Source organism: Macrobrachium rosenbergii, chromosome 36 (assembly GCF_040412425.1).
Source record: "Macrobrachium rosenbergii isolate ZJJX-2024 chromosome 36, ASM4041242v1, whole genome shotgun sequence".
Lineage (NCBI taxonomy): Eukaryota > Metazoa > Arthropoda > Malacostraca > Decapoda > Palaemonidae > Macrobrachium > Macrobrachium rosenbergii.
In genome coordinates this window covers 26,993,850-27,014,556 of record NC_089776.1, presented here as the reverse complement: position 1 = coordinate 27,014,556, position 20,707 = coordinate 26,993,850, and the positions used below count along the sequence as shown (strand labels likewise).

The 20,707-nt window shown below is 41.6% G+C and overlaps 1 protein-coding gene across 1 annotated transcript in view; it reads left to right on the top strand.

Annotated features, from left to right (window-relative positions):
• Positions 1-18,371: 18,371 nt before the first annotated feature.
• LOC136825030 (longitudinals lacking protein, isoforms H/M/V-like) overlaps positions 18,372-20,707 on the top strand; it is a 58,233-nt gene continuing 55,897 nt past the window's right edge. The window contains exon 1 of the mRNA XM_067081058.1: positions 18,372-18,480. The gene's annotated coding sequence lies outside the window, so the exon portion shown is untranslated. The remainder of the gene's footprint in view (positions 18,481-20,707) is intronic.

The window sequence follows — 20,707 nt, the reverse complement described above, 5'->3', positions numbered from 1 at the left end:
ATTTAGTCCATCTTTCATTGCATTTCTGGACATTTAGCGGAGAAGGAGCTGTCTCCTGTGTTTTCTCTTCTCCTGTGGTGTCTGCAGCTGTCTTCATTGATTTTATGCTTGTCTTTGTCCTCCACCTTGTCCTTGGACTCTTCCTCTGTGTAGGAAGAAAAAAAAGAAAAGTCCAAGGCCCCATTTAAGAAGTCCAGACTGATTTGCTTTTCACTGATTTTCCTCATGTCAGGAGAACAGATGGTGACAGCAATAGGGGAAGGGAAACAGTTTCTTGTACCATTTGCCACTGCAGATACATGAATGACCGGCTCTTCAAACCATACATTTGTCAACTAGATACATTCCAGGCTGGCATAACATTCTGGTGGATCAGCTCAGCTTCAGGGTCAAATGGTGGGGATGGAGCGTTCCTTACACCTCAAAGTAGCAAGGGTATTGTTTGAAACATGTTCTTCCATGATCAATCTGTTTGTAACCAGACTGAACAGAAAACTTCCAGTCTTCTGTTCCCCAGTCCTAAACCTGTGGGCAGCAATAAAGGATGCATTTTAATATCATTGACATAATCTGGATGTTTAAGCATCCCCACGCTTCAGGTCCGCTGCAGGGTGGTCAACAGTGTTTTGCCACCCTAGGTTTTTTTGGCCACTTGCCAAGGGGTACACAGATCTGCTGACACTCTTGGCCGAATGTTTGCAGGTACCATCAGTCAGTCCCTACTAGTCTGAGTACCTCCATCATTCTTCTGTGAACATACCAAAGGAAGTGGACCATCTTTCTGCAAATGATATCTTGGAAGGGGTTAATCTCTGGCTGGAGTCAGTTCAGCAGATCACAGACTTCCTTATATACCTTTGTGAAGACAAGCACCTCTCAGTTTCTGCAGTAAAAGGATATCACTTGGTGTTATCTCAAGTGTTCAAGCTGAAGAAGTAGGATCTCTCCATCTCAGTGGATTTACCCATGCCTATAAGGAAATTGTCCTCAGGAGCTCCTGTTCCTATAGTGGGATGTCTTCTTAGTGTTAGGGAACCATATGAGGCCTCCCTTTGAGCTTCTGTCGAGTTCCTTGGATGGCGACCTAACAATGAAGATGAATTTCTCTTGGCTTTATCCTCAACGAAGACAACAAGGGACTTACATGTGCTGTCCTACCTTATCTTGTTCGTCACTTAGAAAAGTTGGGTTCTTTCTTTCTTTCTTCTTGCCTGAGTTTGTAGCAAAGATGTAGAACCTGCTGGTTCCAGATAAGAGATCTGAGCGTGTCTCAATTCTTTCTCTCTGAAACTTTGTTGGTGGAGACCCAGACGAGATGCTGCTCTGTCCAGTCCATGCTGCAAAGTACTATCTGAAAAGAACCCACTCTTTGAGGCTGGGGTGTAATACAGTTTTCGTTAGTACAGGTGTCCAGGAACATCCTTTCTTTCAGGCTTAATGAGTTATCAAGGGGACCTATGATTCCTCTCCAAAGGGAACTGGCCTCCCTTCTCACTTGAGAGCACACAAAGCCAGGGGAGTGGACCCATCTCTTGCCTTTCAGAAAAACTTCTTAATAACTCAGGTAATGAGGGCTGTGGTATGGCATAGCCAGACTACCTATATCTCATTCTAGCTGAGGGTTATTGCCCACAAGTCCTAGAATACTTTCTCCTTGGGACTTCTGGTGGCTGATCAACAAGTTGTATAATCTACTGAGTCCTGATCAGACACTTACGTCTTGTTCAAGTACCTAAGCCTGGCGTAAGTCTGGAGGTGTGAATGTTGAATAAGCACTCTTTACTTCCATCCTTTCCTCTATTGAGAGCAACATCTGGACTGAAGTACATCCTGGAATTGAATGAGATGCAGGTGAGTACACAATGTGTGCCTGTTCTAGTATAGTTTTAAAATGCTTTGCCCTCTGTCCATCCTCTTTGAACAAGGGGAAGGGAGGACATGGCAGAGCTTTTTAAAGAACCCATTACTTGGTAAGCCAGAATAAGCTGTCCATCCTCTTGACAACTCCCGTGGGGATGTTATGGTTCTCCAAAATGGTTCTTCACTCGAGTTCCCTCGTTTCTGGGTGTTCTGGCTTAGTGCCCGTGGCTCTGGTCAACCATTTCACCAGACCATTGGGAGGTTACAAGTAATGGCATCCCCCTGATTGCAAGCACAACTGAGAGCATGACATTTCCGGGTGGAATCCAACTCTAGACATTGGCAGGGATTCCCCACCCACCTCGTAAGGGGTAGGTCTCTTAATATAAAAGGTGATGGTTGTATCCGTATAGGAACAAATAAAAGTTTGTAAAAAGTAATTTGTATTTTTCCTATATTCAAACCAGAGCTTTTTTATACATGTTGCACCCAACTCAACCAACCCTCTTTGTCTCTGCATCTGAAGGAAAAGTGAGTGGTGAGGTTGGGTGAGTAAGGGATGTTCCCTCTCACCCCCTCTCAAACAGTTAACTACTTTGTTACCAAGATTCGATGACAGTTCCAGCTTTCACGAGTGATATTATGTGAAATTTCAGAATGTATTTAACATGTATCACTTGTGTTTGTACTTAAAATATAGGGTCCCATCATGATATGCTGCAGGCATCTACTATACCAATTTTTCAGTTCTCTGCATTGATGTCTTATACTTGACAGATTGGTGAAAAATGCCTTTCAGAAAGGTGGTTATAGTTACCTTCCTCAAGTCAAACCTCAAGAGGTAGAACCACTTTATAGTAGAGGACCCTCTTGTTCACTGCTCCGAGTTTGGAGATAAATATTTATTTGGTGGTTGTATTGTGTTCTTCCTTCACTCATTTCTAATTTGAATTAAACATTTTTTAACCACTCTGGGTCCTTGACCTGTTGCCATCTTTGGAGGACTCACAGATTGGCAGCTGAGAAGCTGTGTCCCAGTCCCAGTGCTTTGATGATGCCAGATATCAGAGAGCTGGAAGTCTTGTATATCAGCTGCTGGCCTAGAAGACTGTACTGTAGTCAGTTCTTGTTTTTCTTGTTAGTAACAACCTCATTTTTCACTGTAAAAACTGAATTACAATGAAGACTCTAAAATGATTAGGATTATAGCAATTATGCTCTGGAAATTCTGGAGGAGGCTGGAGCTATGGGGCATGCCTCTCCACCTGTAAAACTGGAGTACCTGGCCTCATAAGGAAAAACTTAGATGTCAAGAATTTCCATCAGTGCTGGGTGTTATCCTGCCCTTAAGGCACTAGTGAGGTCTAACCCTTCAATAAGTAGGCAAAGAGACGATGACGGGGATATCTGTACTAATATATATATATATATATATATATATATATATATATATATATATATATATATATATATATATATATATATATATATATATATATATATATACATACAGTCACGATGTGTACTTTAAGTACCTGGTTATTACACAACTAGTCACAAAATCCAAAAATTTACCTCACTTCAACCAGATACCTGAACTCTCATAACAATAAAGTTACGACTGAGCACTCTAAAGGTAACAGTGATCCCTTAAAACTTACTTATCACTTGAAAAATTAAACTAAGTTTATCAAGATATGTGTGAGGTATTAACAAGTAAACAAGAAAATTACTAGAGAAAAAGGGCATCACTCCATCAAACAACTATAACTGTTTCCCTGGTCTTAATTCACTTCAGCAAAACTAAAGGGAACAAAACATGTTTATCACTTTGCCTTATGCACACACAATTAATCCTGTTCACTGGTGGTCATTAATTGATACACTGTTTAAAAATTTTAAATATAAAAATTTATTTTTAACTTAAAAATTTATAATCAAATTCACAATCTGAAAAATTACCATTACTTGAAACCAACACAAGATTTAGTTAATTCTTAAACATAATTAATTCACAAAACTTTATCAAGAAATTATGTTAACCAAGAAAAAAAAAAGCCATCAAGAATTACTCAAGATTTGAAAAGGAAATCTTAATAAATGAAAATCAAATCAAGTATGCAATATTAAAGTATCAAAAATGTGTAAAATGCTAAGTAAATAAATGTTAAATCCCCAACACAAAAATTGGGCAAAACTAAGAAATTGCAAACACAAGAACACACAAAAAAATGCACAAAAGGTTTATCATTTCTCGTCATAATGTGGTTCGGATTCCACAATAAGCTGTAGGTCCCGTTACTAGGTAACCAGTTGGTTCTTAGCCACGTAAAATAAATCTAATCCTTCGGGCCAGCCCTAGGAGAGCTGTTAATCAGCTTAGTGGACTGGTTAAACTAAGATATACTTAACACTACTATACCATGGTAATAACAAGTAAAATCCACTTTACCTTCCACAAGCTTGTGAAAACCTTTGTAAAATTCACAAAAACACCCTTTTATGAGGCGCCGTTACACTTCTAACACACTTTTCTTAGATTCAGATCTCAAAAAGGGAATATTATTACTAGTGGCCACAAATATATATGTTAATAAAATTACTCTCTTTTGAAGAAAGAGAGGGTAAGAGAGAGAGAGAGAGAGAGCCCAGCCAAATCCAACAGGGTCTCTGTGAGGAATGACAATGTTCTGAAATTCAATTTGAAAAGAAACCTATGTTGCCACTAAGGCATTTTGGGAACACTAAACATGACGCAATCGGTCGGGAGTTTTACCAAGACAAAAGGGTTTTTTTTCCCTGGCTGAAGGGGTAACAATAGGGATTTTTCCCCTCAGTCAAAAGGGTTAGCACATATCTTTTATAATGATGGGATTTCCTGACTGAACACTTGTTCAAACAACAGCCTACCAGTGTTATCTAAACCTGTCATCCCATATCTTTTTCATGACGGTTTAAGTGGATAAGGAAACATACCTTTGCAAAAGTGGGTTACCCTTATTGGACATCTGTGCAAACATCACCCTAACAGCAAAATGTATCTTAGTTCTAAAATCACACATGACAAATATAAGAGAAAATGTATTAAAATTACAGAAAACATACATATTACAAAGCCACATTATTAGAATATATATTGTAACAAGGGAGACTTCTTCTAAGCCGCCTCGCCCTCAGTTTTGCAATAACGTACAGTATAGCCCTCATAAACTTGATTTGCTTTTATTTCTTGGAAACAAGTACAGTAACATTAATAACCATGCTGACTAACAAAGGCAGGTTGGGAGAAAATATTGCCCCTTCCTAAAGAAATCTCTCATTTCTTCCCCCTTGGTAATCTTTTAATCCTCTTCCTTGACCTAGTGACCGCTCGAGACCTTCTTCCAGATAATGCCTTCTGGAGACCAAATCCTTGCCGGAGGCACAGATGAGCCGGTGAAGGAGATTAATCAAAAAGAGAAAGCAGCTGGGCCCTTAGCAACTGGTCACCATGTACCAGAAGTGAGGTTTTGAATCAGTCACGAATCCTTTATTCTTATATATACTGATATTTATTTAATTTCCTATGTGTGATTTTCCACAGAGACCTGACTTATTTAATGCAGTGATTAAATGTCCAAAATTCACATGTTTTACCAGTGCTTAGAATTGAGTTGCCTTGGCACCTTCCATGCATCCCTCGATTCTCCTTAATTGTGCTACCTAATTTTTGTCAGTAACGGAATGCATTCTTGATTGCAGATGGAGTTGCTAGCTGTGGAATCAACCATTCACCTTGTGCTTGTGCCATGGCCCTAACCACTGCCCCTCACCCAACAGTGTTCTTCAAAGTGGATTTTTCCCCAGTTCTGTTATTGGTTAATTTGATGTAAATTTAGTTATTCAACAGGACTGTTTTACCTGTCTGTTTCGAATTTCCCCATTCTTCTGATTTAATTGCTAACTGTAAATGTAAGTGATTTAAGTTACCGTAATTGCTAATCTGCAACTTTCCCTGTTGAAGTAAGTCTTTCAGCTTAGACTTTATATTTGTGTTTTACCTGAATCAGCTCCTTCAGTCAGATTTGAAAGTTTCCATGGTAAATTCCACACCCCCTCAGTGAAAAACTTAGAGACCCTTGCTCGAATTCTTGTAGCCTGCAATGTTGCTAGCTAGAACCCTGTAATTGCAACTTGCAGTTATCAGCCACTTGCCTAAAGCTGGATACAAGATGAAGAAACAAACCTTTAGCGTAAACTCCTTAATAAGCACACAAGTGAACAGGTTTCCACAGCGTAAGTATAGTGTTATTTTATGTTATATGTTAGTTGCAATCATAATTGTAAAATCTGTTAGGAATCAGCTAGACCAGTGGTTCCCAAAGTGGGCGGTACCACATTGCTGGAGGTGGTTGATTGATATCGGAGGGCGGTGAAGCAAAAGGGGACGGTTGGGCGCCAACAGGGTGGCATTAAGAGCATGTAATTTTAGCAATAAATAGCTTGTTTTTTTTTTTTTTTACAAAATCTGAATGACTAAAATATATGGCATAAACACTAAGCCTAAGGTAAAAGAACACATGCATTTTAAGTCTGAGTCAAAAGTCCGAACGTTTGCTTGACGCCTATACACAACACGTAGTCTCATGGAGTGAACCTGCAGTTACCACATGTAGCCACCGCCCAGCCAGATCGGACTCAGAGTCAGTAAATATCTGGGCTACATGGTCCAAAGCTTGTCTCAGGTTTGTAAGCAAGGTGAAAATGTATTTTATTGCCTTTCTAACACCATATTTGGTAGAATGGGGCTTCAGTGCAGTTGCCTTACTTCTTTCCAAGCAAAGAAACAGACTTAAAATTACCGAACGTGGGGGATCTATGACTTCTTAGTGAGTTTCAGCCTGATGTGGAGAAAAAGTTAAGTATACCTTAGTTTTACCAGACCACTCAGCTGATTAACAGCTCTCCTAGGGCTGGCCCAAAGGATTAGACTTATTTTACATGGCTAAGAACCAATTGGTTACCTAGCAACGGAACCTACAGCTTATTGTGGAATCCGAACCACATTGTAACGAGAAATGAATTTCTATCACCAGAAATAAATTCCTCTAATTTTTCATTGGGCGGTCGGAGACTCGAACTCTGGCCTAGCAGAGTGCTAGCTGAGAACTCTACCGACTCGTCCAACGAGGAACTGAATAGAAACTGATATCCCTGCACCAAGCACACCCATCCCATTAATAGTAACTGTGAAGAACAAATAAAATGGTTTACTAAATTAAGCAAATCGCATGTTAGCCCACATGTTTTTCAATGTTAGGACAGTTAGGCAGTGAAGTGCTCAACAAAGTGACAACTCAGGAAATAGTGCGTTATTTCCTCTTCCACATGCTCTGGACAATTTCCAGTCCGTCATTTTAGCTAGGCAACACAGTACTTGGGCCGTAAATTCCAGCCCAACCAGCAAACTTTGTTCGCTGGTCTTTCTCTCTCTCTCGATAGCATTAGCAATCTCACTAGAGTTTAAATTAAAATTTCCACAATCCCAAAATTATCATTTGGGAAAATTTAGCATTCACGAACCTCTTTTTATTCTGGGCAGAAATTTTGCACATAAAAGGATCGCTTTCTTTTAATCACTACTAAAGTACATGCGAGTGAAGTGCACATGTAAAATTCATTTCCCTACAGTATGAGTTCATAAGTCCGTGAGACCAAGCAAATTCTTCACTCACAAAACGCAAGCAATTAGGTGAAGGGAGAAATATTCCCAAAATTGTTCGTCTGTTTCATAAATCCCACACAACCTTTTAGCTCAAGACAGTTATGCGGTTCTGCGCACGTGTCGAACCTTAGTTAAAACGCTGGCCGTCATAACAAACCCAATCTCATAAATCTCATGTGACTCCATACAGTATAGTAACCACACAACCCTCGTGATCACGTGCTAGTCAGGCCAACCTAGAGTAAAATTAATTTTGCACACATGATTTAGGCAAATATAACTTTGCCTCGTGCTTTGAAATAAGCACATTTTTCCTCGTTACATTTCATGCATTTATCCTTTGCCAAGAAGCCAGCTAAATTGTTTCATTCCTGCATTTAGTTGTGTATCCTCAGAAACTATGTGCTTCCTGATTATCTGAAAGGTAATCTCATGTAATCAATTTCTGCATAAGCCTTGCATTCTCTGCGCCAGTTCCCAAGAGTTTCTCAGCACATTTTCATTCCTAAGGCTTATGTTACCCATTTTACTAAATTATGTGTTACCCAACAAAACCTAAGTTCTCTGGAACATCCTGAGGCATTCATCACGAACAAAAGCCTAAGTTCTACAGAACAAATTTAAATTGTTCATTCCGAATCAAAACCTAAGTTCTATGGAACACCCTGAATAGTTCATCATGAACAAAACCTACAGTAACTTCTATGGAGCAAACTTAAATCGTTCAACCCGAACAAAACCTAAGTTCTATGGAACAAACCCTGAATCGTTCATCACGAACAAACCCTGAGTCATTCATCATGAACAAATGCTGCATTCTACAGAACAAAACCTGCATCGTTCATCGTTCATCATGAACAAACCTTGCGTTCTACGGAACAAACCCTGAATCGTTATCAAGGAACAAACTTGAGTCGTTCATTACAAACAAACCCTGAGTTTTACAGAACAAACCTGAATCGTTCACTATGAGCAAACCCTAAGTTCTGCAGAACAAACTTGAATCGTTCATTACGAACAAATCCTGAGTTCTATGGAACAAACTTGAAAGTGTTCATTATGAACAAACCCCGAGTTCTACGGAACAACCCTTGAAGCAAAGGGCCACACCCAATCCGAGCCTTTTCTAAATTGAGCACCAGAACTTCGGCACCATGCAGAACAAGGACTATACAACCTATACAGGGCTTGGGACGCAGATGGGAATGATGGGGACATCTTTGGCAAAGTGGGTCCAAGACATGGTAGCCGCAGCAAAGATGGGGAGGGAAACCCGGGAGAAAAAACAGAGAGGAGAAGGAGAAAGAAAGACAAGCAAGAGAAGCCAGGGAGAAAAGAGAAAGACAGGAAAAGGAGAAGGAAAGACAAGCAAGAGAGGCCAGGGAGGAAAAAGAAAGACAGGGGGATGGAAAAGGAAAGAGCCCATGAGCTCACCCTCGCCCAACGGAGGGCTGAGAACCCAGCTCACCCCTCTCCCCAGTCCACTCTCAGCAGCATAAACACTCTGATCCAACAATGGAATGAAACAAACCCGAGGTCTGGCTCGACCACATCAAGAAGGTTATCTTGACCTACAAACCCCTCTCCCGCTAAAGTGGCACTAATTCTGGGAAAGCACCTAGGTGGAAAGAGCACAGTCATTACCTGTTCCCTTACCCCGGCCAAACAGGGAAACCTTGCAGAGGTTTGACAGGCCAACATGAAAGCTTAAGAAATCACCCCTGAATGCTGAAGACAATGTTGGCTAGCCAGCTGAAGGAGGTGGGTCAGACCTGGTCCGAATGGATGCACCACAAAACCAGGGCTCTTAAGTGATGGCTGGAATCTTTAAGTGCAACGTGACAGTGGAGGACATCCTCTACCGCTTCCAAATTGAAGGACTATCCTTCACCCACCTACCCTTGTACCTACCCTTGCACACAAGCCACCAAGACGGTCACCGAGTGCTGTTGCTTGGCGGACGGCTCAGACACATACCATCCTCACATCAGCTTTCTAGGACGTAAGATCTGCCTCCCTGCTCCCATCTCTGGTCAACCTCTGCCCAAGAATGGGCACCCACCAAAGAAGCCCTTGTGTGGCCATTGTAAGGGGATAGGGCACTCCAATGAACAGTGCCGCCTGAAGGCTGAAAATCAGCCGAGAATACCCCCTAAGCCTCCTCCCTTCTCAGGGCCAGTGCCAAGAAAGGACTATAGCAAAGAAACTTGTCAAGACTGCAGCAAGCAGGGCCACATGTCCGCAAGCTACAGGTCTTGCCCCAGGCACACTGTGCCCAAAGCAGTCCAGACTGCTGTCCTTTCTAGACAGTCCACTGAGTGGATAGGCCTCGAGACCGTGACCACAGTGCCCTTCGATGGCTCCACTCCCCCTCAAATGCTGACGAACACCATAACACTGGTTCTGAGGTGAGCCTCATCACACGTGATCACATGCTTCCTGGTGCCCCAATCAGCGAGGACAAGCGGATGACCATCTGGTGGGTAAATGGAGACGTCAAGGACCTCCCCAAAGTTTGCCTTTGGGTCACTACAGGTGATTCCTACCAAGAGAGGGAACACCCCTTCGGAGTCATTCAGTCCCTCACGACTGGCCGTCCTCTTCTCTTGGGACAAGATCTTGTCCAGTGGAGGGACACCCTGATTCCTCTATGATGCATGACAGCTACGACTCCTGAAGAACCTGAGGAGGAGGCACCTCTCCCAGACGATGATCTGCTACCTGCTGGTCTTACCCTAGCAGAAGACCCATGGCTGCATAACCAGCCTGGCACTCCTCAAGACGAACCTGCTTCTGAGCCTGCAGCTGCCCTTCTCATCATGGGGGTGGACTCCTCCATTCCTACCTTGAGCTAGGAGCAGCTCATCTGGGCACAGACAGAGGATGCCACCTTGAGGCACCACCGCTTGGAAGCTGCTACCACAGGAGAAGAACTCAGGAGGACTCTGTATTTATGGGGTTCAGAACAACTTTCACTCACCGGCTTGACAGTATAAGCAGGCACTTCAGTGTCACTCTAACCACCCGAGCTATTGAAGGCAAGTTCTACTACCCAAACGAAGTCGTACCAAAGACCCCTATGAAAAACATTCCGTCATTAGGAATTCTCCAAGAAGTCATAATTGAATATTACACGCCCCAGGGCATATCAAGAGCAAGACTTGGAAATGATCACGATCATTGAATGATTTACAAGATATCCCAAAGCCATTCCCATCAGGAGTGAGAGCTTGAAGAATGCAGTGAAGGCCCTCATCCAGTTCTTTTGTCATTTCGCTTTCCCCATAATGATTCAGAGTGATCAAGGGTGACATTTTATGTCGAAAGAGTTTCTTAACAGCATGGCCAGCCACAGGGTCAAACATATTCACTTGTCCCCTGTCACCCCGAAAGCCAAGGAATAGTGGAACATTTACACCAAGTCCTTGGTGTCACATTGAAAAAGCTCGAACAAAAAGGAGGAGCTACCTGGGAGGAAAATCTTCCCTACGCCCTTTTTGCTATTCACCAAGCTCCTGTTGAAACTTTAGGGTATAGGCCTTTTGAGCTCCTATATGCTCACTCTACCCTGGGGGCCCTCGACATCCTGTATGAGGCCTGCGCCAAACCAGTGAGGGTTGACTGGGAGAAGGACCTGCCTAATATAAAACAAAAACTTTGGGCCGTGTGGGCAGTCACCCAAGTGACCAAGGCTGCGACTCAAGAGCGGGTCAAGCTTAAGCATGACAAAGAGGCCCGAACCCAATCTTTTAACATTGGGGACCAGGTCCCTGTCCTTTGGACTGGAGCCACTCGCCCTCTTGAGACAAATGGCTCCATATAAACCTACTAAAATTGTACCTAACTAGAGAAGACAAGAAGACCGAGGAAAGCCCTCAGGCTCCAGGGGCACTAGTAGGCACCATCACTTCCCTCGGAGAATTCAGAAGTACTACAACGCCTTGAAGTCATTACTCCATGGCTAGATGAGCACAAAGGTAATAATGTGCACCAGCTGCTCAGCGCACACCCACAACCCAAGACCAGCTTGGCTGCACCAACATCATAGAGCACACCATACACCTGCAGGAAGGTGTCACCCCAATAACTCAAGGATATTATCCAGTCAATCCCAAAAAGGCTAAGAGAATCGAGGAACAGGTACAGCTCCAACTCGAGTTCAGCCTGATTGAAGTAAGCTACAGTGAATGGTCATTCCCTGATAGTCTTGGTCCCTAAGGAAGAAGGGGGAGACAGGCTGTTTATAGACTTCTGGAAGCTGAACAAAGTCACAAAGCCTGAGCCCTACCCTCCCTGAGGATTGAGATGTGCTTGGATAGCCTGGGCAGTGTGCCCTAGCTAAGCAAAACTGATCTTGAGAAGGGATATTGGCAGGTGCACCTGTCAAGAGGAGTCATGCCCTCTGACTGCCTTCACCATGCCTACTGGGTTCTACTAGTGCAAGATGATGCCTTTCGGCCTCAGAAACTCCCCTAGCTGTTTTCAGGCTGAGGCGGATGAACAAAGTCCTGGCAGGAATCAAGAACTGTGAACAACGTCAAAAATGTGTTTTGACGACATCAGTTTAACAGATATGCCATCATCTGGGAGGATTAGCACCTGCAAACCCTAAACCAAATCAGCTTATTGTGGAATTACTGCTCATTATGCCGAGAAATGAATTTCCAACCTGGTAATCAACCTGAAAAAATGTCAGTTCAGTGTGGCCGAAATAACATATCTTGGTCACTGTGTGGGAAATGGCAAACTGAGGCCAAAGGATGCTATCATCCGTGCCATTCGGGACATGCCTTACCCGAGGACCAAGAGGGAAGCTCAACAATTTGTCAGAATGGTGCAGTGCTTCCAACATTTCATTCCAAACTTCGCTGATGCTGCTGCCCATATCACTAACCTCTCCCGAGGAAAGCAGCCTTTTTGTTGCACTCCAGAGTGCGAGAGGGCATACAATCACCTCAAGGCAGTCCTAATTAGTCAGCCTGTTCTCCACACACCCAATTATGAATGACCTTTCTGCATGGTGGTTGATTGGCACTGGGACGGTCATGTTCCAAGAAAAGGACGAGGTTAGGAACCCAGTAGCCTACTATTCCAAGAAACTCAAACCAGCTAAGACTAGCACTATAGAAAAAGAAGTGGGCATGATCCTGGCCATGAAGCAATTTGAGTCCTATCATGCCGATCACAAATTCCCACTGACTGTCTACACCAATCATAACTGCCTTGAGTATCTCACGACTTTCCAAAATCAGAATACGCACCTGATGCGTTGGTGTCTCAACCTCCAAGATTACAATTGGAGGATCGAACACATTACAGGTATGGATAAAAAGATCGCTGATGTCCTTTCCAGGCATCTTAACTAATGACTGAAATAATAACCTGTTACCCCAACCCCGTCACAACGTGGCACTCCTGCCAGAGTGTAGTCAGTTAGTCACGTTATGATATATAATTTGCAATTGATTGACTCTGTTTGAGTTAATTTTTTGAAGTTAATGATATTAAAAGGGGCAAAATTAAGGAGAGAGCATAGTTTATATCATGTCAAGGTGACTTACCTGCAATGTTAGTTCAAGGTGCAGAATGTCAACTTGGTTGGGGGAGGCATAACATAAGTCCAGGGAGACCTCTTCTAATGCCTCATCAGGCCCTCTTAAGTTTTGCAATAACTTTCAGTCATAGCTCTCATAAATTTGATTTGCTTTTTATTTCTTGGAAACAATTTTAGTGTTGTTAATTTATGATAATAACAATACTTTTTGCAGGATATTGTTGGGAAACATATCAATCTAATTTAAAGAAATCTTTCAGTCTTCCCCGATAACGTTAATCTTTCCATCCTCATTCCAATTGATTAGTGACTGCTAATAATTTTTCTTCCAGGTAAAATGCCTTGGAATTCTATAATAGCTTATTCAGTCGCCTGACTTTTTACACTCGATTCAAGGTGCAGAATGTCTTTGTTGGGTGTAACGTTGAGACCTCTTCTGTCCATCCCACCCTCTTAAGTTTTTCAATAACTTTCAGTATAGCTCTGATGAAAGTTAGATTTGCTTTTATTTCTTGTGATAGAAATTCATTTGTTAATAACCCTGCTGACTAACAAAGGCAGGTTGTGGGAAAAGGTCCCCCTTCTAAAGAAATCAATCTGGTTCCTAGCCCCGTAAAATCTCTCTACCCTCTTCCTTGACCAGTGACTGCTGGAGAGCTTTTTCCAGGTAGTGGTCTGGTAAAACTAAGGTATACTTAACTGTTTTACCTCTTCAACTGGTTTTTTCTACACTTTTAGGGGTTCTAATACTGGCGGTGCATCTGTTTGTTGTCGGCCAAATGGAATGTCCTTTTGCCTTGTTTAGTACTGGCTCGGGGGGGTTGGGTACCCATACGTTAACAAGTTATTGCACTTGCCGGATGGGATATGAACCGTTTGAAACACACGTACCGTGCTCTGTCTTGTGAAGATCGCGTATGGAAACCCCTTGTTGGATGGACTTCAGGGATTAACTACAGGTCAATTACACTCGAGCGCCAAAAATTAAAGGTAAATTCATAATTAGCAACCAAAAAACTGTAGAAAAAGTTGAGTTAGAAGGTAGTCGCAGACGTGGAGCTACTATACAGTTCTACCAATGCCTTCTGAAGACCAAATCCTTGCCAGAGGTGCAATGAGCCGGTGAAGGAGATTAATCCAAATGAGGAAGTGACTGGCGCCTTAGCAACGGGTCACCATGTGGCCAGTGGCCCGCCACATGGTCTGGGATACACAGAAAACAGACTGCCCAGCGAATAGACAACGCCATCTGGAAGGAAGAGGAAAAATAATTTGCCAAAGTCTTAAAAGGCAGCACACGAGTGGCACTTTCTCAAAAACACCTGGCAGCAGATTCCATAAACTTGCCCCTTTCACTCTGCTCCTTAGTCTTAACCCTTCCTGTCACGGATGATTTTCCCGTGACATTATTCATCCATAACTAGATTAGTGAATTTTCATACACCATATTTCCTCGTAGCTGGATCGGAGATTCTGAAGTCTTCATCAGGATGTGTTTGGTACTGATACTTGGTGAAGACGAGTTGGGGGGAGTGATGATTACCAAAAATCTCCTGCCTTATCCTATCCTTCTGGGGGGATATTTTGAATCCACATGTCTCAGTTCTGGATGAAGAAAAATCATTTATTTCATGTTTTCTTTATTCCATTAGAATTTCCTACAGACGTCAACCACGGTCTCCGGGGGTGGGTGCCTTTTTTACATTTTCACACTACACAGACCATCTTCGTTATAAGGGGCGTCTAAAACCCGGTCTTATTATTATTATTGTTATATTATGCAATCCAAGCCGACCTCAATTATAGCAATGATAAACAGAAACTGACTCTTCAGGAGATTTTCCTGGTAACAAAGTAGCCATTGTTTCAATAACTAGTTTACAAAAATAGGCATAATCGTTCATTTATCATGAATAGTCTAGGCTTGGCCTCCTTAAATCACTGCTTAGCCTAGTCCAAGATCGTCAACAGCAATGGAAATTCCCAAGGTTACATCAGGAAAACTTTGTCCGCCTTGCGCGCTGCAATCGGCATGCCATGTTGCAAAGTTGTTCTAATTCACTAATTCTATTTCTCTTCATTCTAATTATTCACGGATGAACTAACACTTCATTATTACTTCAAATCTTACCTCAATGGGGATATATCTTTTAGTATAGAAGATATTCATCATAAATGAGAAAAGTGGCGTCCGCCAGTCTTTACGCTGTATAAGTGTTGCCAAAAAGAATAGGGATAATTCAGGCATAGCATAGAGAGAAGAAAAACACAAAACAAGGGGTGGCTACACTGCTATACATTCGTTGATAAATAAAATTTTCCTTTTCGTGGTTTTATAATTAGAAGGATGATGAATCAGTTCGTAAATAACCAATATTACTTAGATGAGTGACTTTCTACCGTCACATTCCCACGTGGTTGCTTTGAGCCTCAGTCTTTTTACAGTGTAAGCCCCTTAAATTCTTGCCCTCCATGCTGGCGCTGAAGACGGGGACCCCCTGTCTCCAACGGAAAGGTAATGTACCAGACGTGAGGTTTTGAATGAGTCACAAATCTTTTATTCTTCTACTGAAATTTATTTAATTTCCTAAGTGCGATTTTCCACAGAGACCTGGCTTATTTAGTGCAGTGATTAAATGTCCAAAATTCACACGTGTTTTACCAGTGCTTAGAATCGAGTTGCCTTGGCACCTTCCGTGCATCCCTCGATTCTCCTTAATTGCGCGACCTAGTTTTTGTAAGCAACCGAATGAGCTCTCAATTGCAGACGGAGTTGCTAAGTGTGGAATTGACTGTTCACCTTGTGCTTGTGCCGTGGTCCTAACCCTGCCCCTCACCCAACGGTGTTCTTCAAAGTGGATTTTTCCCAAGTTCTGTTATCGGTTAATTTGTTGTAGATGTAGTTATTCGACAGGACTCTGTTGTACCTGTCCGTTTCGAATTTCCCCATTCTTCTGATGTAATTGTTAATTGTAAATATAAGTGATTTTAAGTAACCCTAAGTGTTTATCTGCAATCTGCAACTTTCCCTGTTGAAGACTTTATATTGGTGTTTTACCTGTTTCAGCTCGTTCAGTCAGATTTGAGAGTTTCCATGATAAGTTCCACACCCCCTCAGTGTATAAATTATATATACTGTATATATATATATATATATATATATATATATATATATATATATATATATATATATATATATATATATATATATATATATATACATATATATAGGCCATGAAGAAACGGAAAAAACAAAGTGCAAGATCATTTGCCTTTAAAGCATTTTCAACAAACAATATAAAATGGAACAAAAAAAAAAAAATTACAAAAAAGACTCAGCTTTGCAAACGACAACTGAGTTTGAAGAAGTATATAAACATTTTAGTGTATGCATTTGAGGTAGCTCTTCAAGTGAAGAACAGCTGTCTGGGATTAACTCCGGTATTGTAAAAAAACAGAGGCAAAGGACATTAACATAGATTACTGAGATTCTTTAGTTTCTCTTTTTAAATATCTTTTGAACATCTTGTGAAATAAATATTATTTTCCTGGCAGGTAAACGTGGTGGCAAACCAGCTGGGACAGCTGTTGTCTGAGCTTTAGGAACATCAGTGACTGACCCGTTCACTACATGGCTAAACAGAAAGGTCCCAGTGTTCTGCTCTCCCGTACCAGATCTCTGGTTGGTGACGGGAGATATCTTTCAGTAGCCCTTGGATATTTTGGACAGGTATGCCTTTCTATCATTGAGTCTGATTTGCTGGGTTATCAGTCGAGAGTTGATTACACCAAGGTTAAGAATGACCCTGGTGGCACCTCATTGGCTCCATATGGAACGTTCCTCAGTTTGCTAACCCTCTTGATTACATGTTTGGAGATTATCCTTGTGGAATGTGTAGTACCAAGGAAAGTGATTGGTGTTGTAGAAGGTCTCTCTCTCTCTCCCTATCAAAACTTCTGGTTAGCAGATCAGACTTCCTCATCTAGGCTACCTCTATTATGGCAAACTCCTGTCAGTCTAGGTGGAAAAAGGCTATCGTTTTCAGACGGAAGGGTATAGATCAGCATAATCTTTCCACTTCAGTAAAGTTATCCATGTTTATGAGGAGATTTGAGTAGTCTTGTTTTCTTCGGAAACTTTGTCTCTCAAGTGGGACTTCACTATCATTCTCTACACTACGCAGCACCTCTACACTATCGAGCAAACTATCCAGCTCCCCTCGTGAGAGAAAAGCTTTTCTTGAAGGTTTGCATGAGAGATGTTGGGTACCATTAAGAATCTACAGCAGATGTCTACCATTCAAAGTAGACCATCTGTGGTTGGTGTTGTGAGGGAGGAATATCTTGGGTACGAGCCGCTTCATCAGATCGCAACTTCTTGTCTACCGCCAGTGAGACATCCTGAGATGCTGAATTTTACACACACACACACACACACACACACACACACACACACACACACACATACATATATATATATATATATATATATATAAATTGTAATGCTTACTTTACCTATTCTCTTGTTAACAATCTGAACATTTTTTTTTAATAAAACCATCCACCCTTGTTTATAGTTGGCAAAAAAAAGTATAATTCCATTGTCCACATTCATGGTCATTAAAATCTTCGTGAGCTGATATGTCATTTGACTGATATAACGTTGATATTGTGTCATATTATTACTTCGACAATATACTTGTAATTTGTTTGACGCAGACATTACGTTGACAAAGGTTTATCGTGAATTTGTATGTTTACATTCCGTAGAATTTCTCGTGTGTTATTTGTAAAGGTAACTTGGCATTCCCAGGGCAGGTATATTATGCCTGAATTTATTTTCATCACTTATGTGTGGTATGTGTTTTCCTGTCGGATTTATGCGTAATGTGTATCGAGCTCGAACTTATTTTTCCTGTTTATTGGCCAGTTGAAAATAGTTTTAAAATCCTTTAAATATCGTGATAAAACTGAAGCACATCTAAAAATACCCGCCTCCTTTATTTTATTTTTTTATTTGGCTTCTGAAAGAACTGTTAGTATTACAGGTCACTGACTATCCGGACTATTGTAAATATTATCCTTTAAATTAAGAATGCTGAATATTTAGGATACCGAGTCCATGCTAAAGATGGCAACTGGGGTCCTAATTCAGATGTTCCCTGTATTCAAGAGAGAAAAATTCTCAACTACCTAAACCCCGAAGGCGGCGCACACACACGCACGCACGAACGAGTGGCAGTGGGTGTGTGTGTGTAAGTGTGTACACCTGAGGAAGACGTGTGCGTGAGTGTCAGTGTGTGTGTGGTGGAGGCCGGGGGTGGTGGCGTTTGGACGTACACGCAGTCGGTGGTGGCTGGAGGTAAGTGTGATTGTCGACTTGACTTCTGAGTGGCTTTGTGATAGTGTTAAGGTGTTAGTGATTCCTGAGGGAGGCGAAGCAAGTGAAACGAATTTAGGAAAATGAGGCAAAATAATCAACCAATTGGGGTTGGCGCCGCGGGGCTGCTGCTGGAGCCAAGGGTGAGGAGGAGGAAGAGGTGGTGGTGGTGGAGGAGGAGGATGGCAGCAGACGGTGGTGGAAGTGGTCATGGAAATCGCTCGAGACAGCTTCGTGGGGACGCCATCTTTAAAGGAGGCAAACGTATAGGCACGGGTTTGCATTATTTCTGAGGTAAAAATTTGATGAGGTATCTTGTAAGACTTTGCGTTGATATTTTTTTGTTAGTGTGCCCCAAACTAGAGAGCGCTCCTACGAGAAACTTCATTAGAATAAACGTGTGACGGTCCTGGCCTCCATTATGTATCCTCTCTATGTAAACAAACGTTTCTCAACCCCCGGATTAGTCAAAACAAATACATAACACTGAAAGCCTTTTGCTCTTCGGTGATGTATCGAACGCTGTCGGAAGCAGCAACGATGCTCCCTAGCAGTGCTTCAGAACAGTGATAATTACTCTGTAGTCTGTAACTCTTTATTGAAAAAGATTTGTGCTTGACAAACCCCCTTGAAAACATAACGGGAGTATTCCGATTTGTGCTTACAAGCTTATGTTTAGTTTTATACTTTTGAGCGTCTATACATTCCTGTTAGAAGACGTTTGCTGATATCACAGAGTTCTTGCTTTGCGAATGTTCTCCTTTTTTTATACAAGTATCCCTTGCTGGGTCTTATTGCGTGAATACTAAATTTATAATAATTATACGATTGTAGAAATAACTTATGTTAAATCACGTGCACGAGCGCTTATACATATACTATATATATATATATATATATATATATATATATATATATATATATATATATGTGTGTGTGTGTGTGTGTGTGTGTGTGTGTGTGTGTGTGTGTGTGTGTGTTGTGTGTGATGTACGTTGCCAAAGTGTTTAAACATATACGAGTATGTACTTACATTTCATCGCAAATTGATTTAATGTACATTTAGCCTTCACTGTTTCAAGGAGCATGCATGTGTATGCTCATAGGAGGACGTAGCAAATAGAAATTGACGGAACACTAATCATACTGGGTAAATTTGCATGGTATTGTATACTAATGCATTCTAGGTGTTAATATTTCATTTCTATGTGTTGACTTGCTTTGAAGTGTCGCTGACATGCAGACATTTTCCAAAAAGAGTCGCGGTCATTGGCAATACATAACATTGAGGACTGAGGACATTCTCAGTAGCTGTCATGTTGACATCGTTATCGGCCTCTTTGTAACCGAGTAGCAATAGGATTGTTTATGCCACGATTATTCCTGTGTGTGTTGTGTCATGTCTCAGGATTCCTTTGCGGTGACGTCATACACGGCATTAGCAACTCGCCAGTCTTACAGCGTGTAGTCCTCTTTTTCTTGCAGTTCCATTTAAATTGTTTTTATTTGTGCATTGACTCCTGAAGGATGTTTGGAATGCACTGCATAGAAGTTACGGTTTTCTGAATGACGCAATCCGCGTTGTGGGATAATTGTAGACGTGATGTTGGCCATGAGATAGGTTCGGGGAGATTCTCAGAAGCGTAAATGGCTTGAGTCGATGTTTTTGGTACATAAGTGGAATTTCTAACTTGATCGTTGACTGAGCTTTTATTTTGGAATTCATTTCTTCATGATGGGTTTTATATCTTCGGTGGTTTATTTATTTTCATTGCAGGCAGCGACAATAAATGTGATTTTCAGTATACGAAGGTTTTATTTTTTTATTTATAATACTTTTGTTTTCCTGGCAAAGAATGATTTGTACGCGAGTTTTAGCAGAATTGTCAGAAAAGCTACCCTGACGGGACGAGGTTCGGATTCGAAGGTAGCCGATCGAACCTTCGATATCACTGCCCGTCTCTGGTAGCCGAGTCCTTTTATATATCTTTGCTCTTTTCTGTTACCCGAGTCATTTGATATACCCGCTGCCCTTCTCGGTTACCTGAGTCCCTTAGCCATCATTGCAATCTCTTGTTCCTCCCGAAACTGAGCATGGTTCTGGTACCCGTCTACAGCTACGGCTCCATCAAAAATTACTTTTGTTGCCAGCGCAAGTTCGATCGCCGACAGGTCTCTGTCCATTGTGAGATCTTTTAAAGATATATAA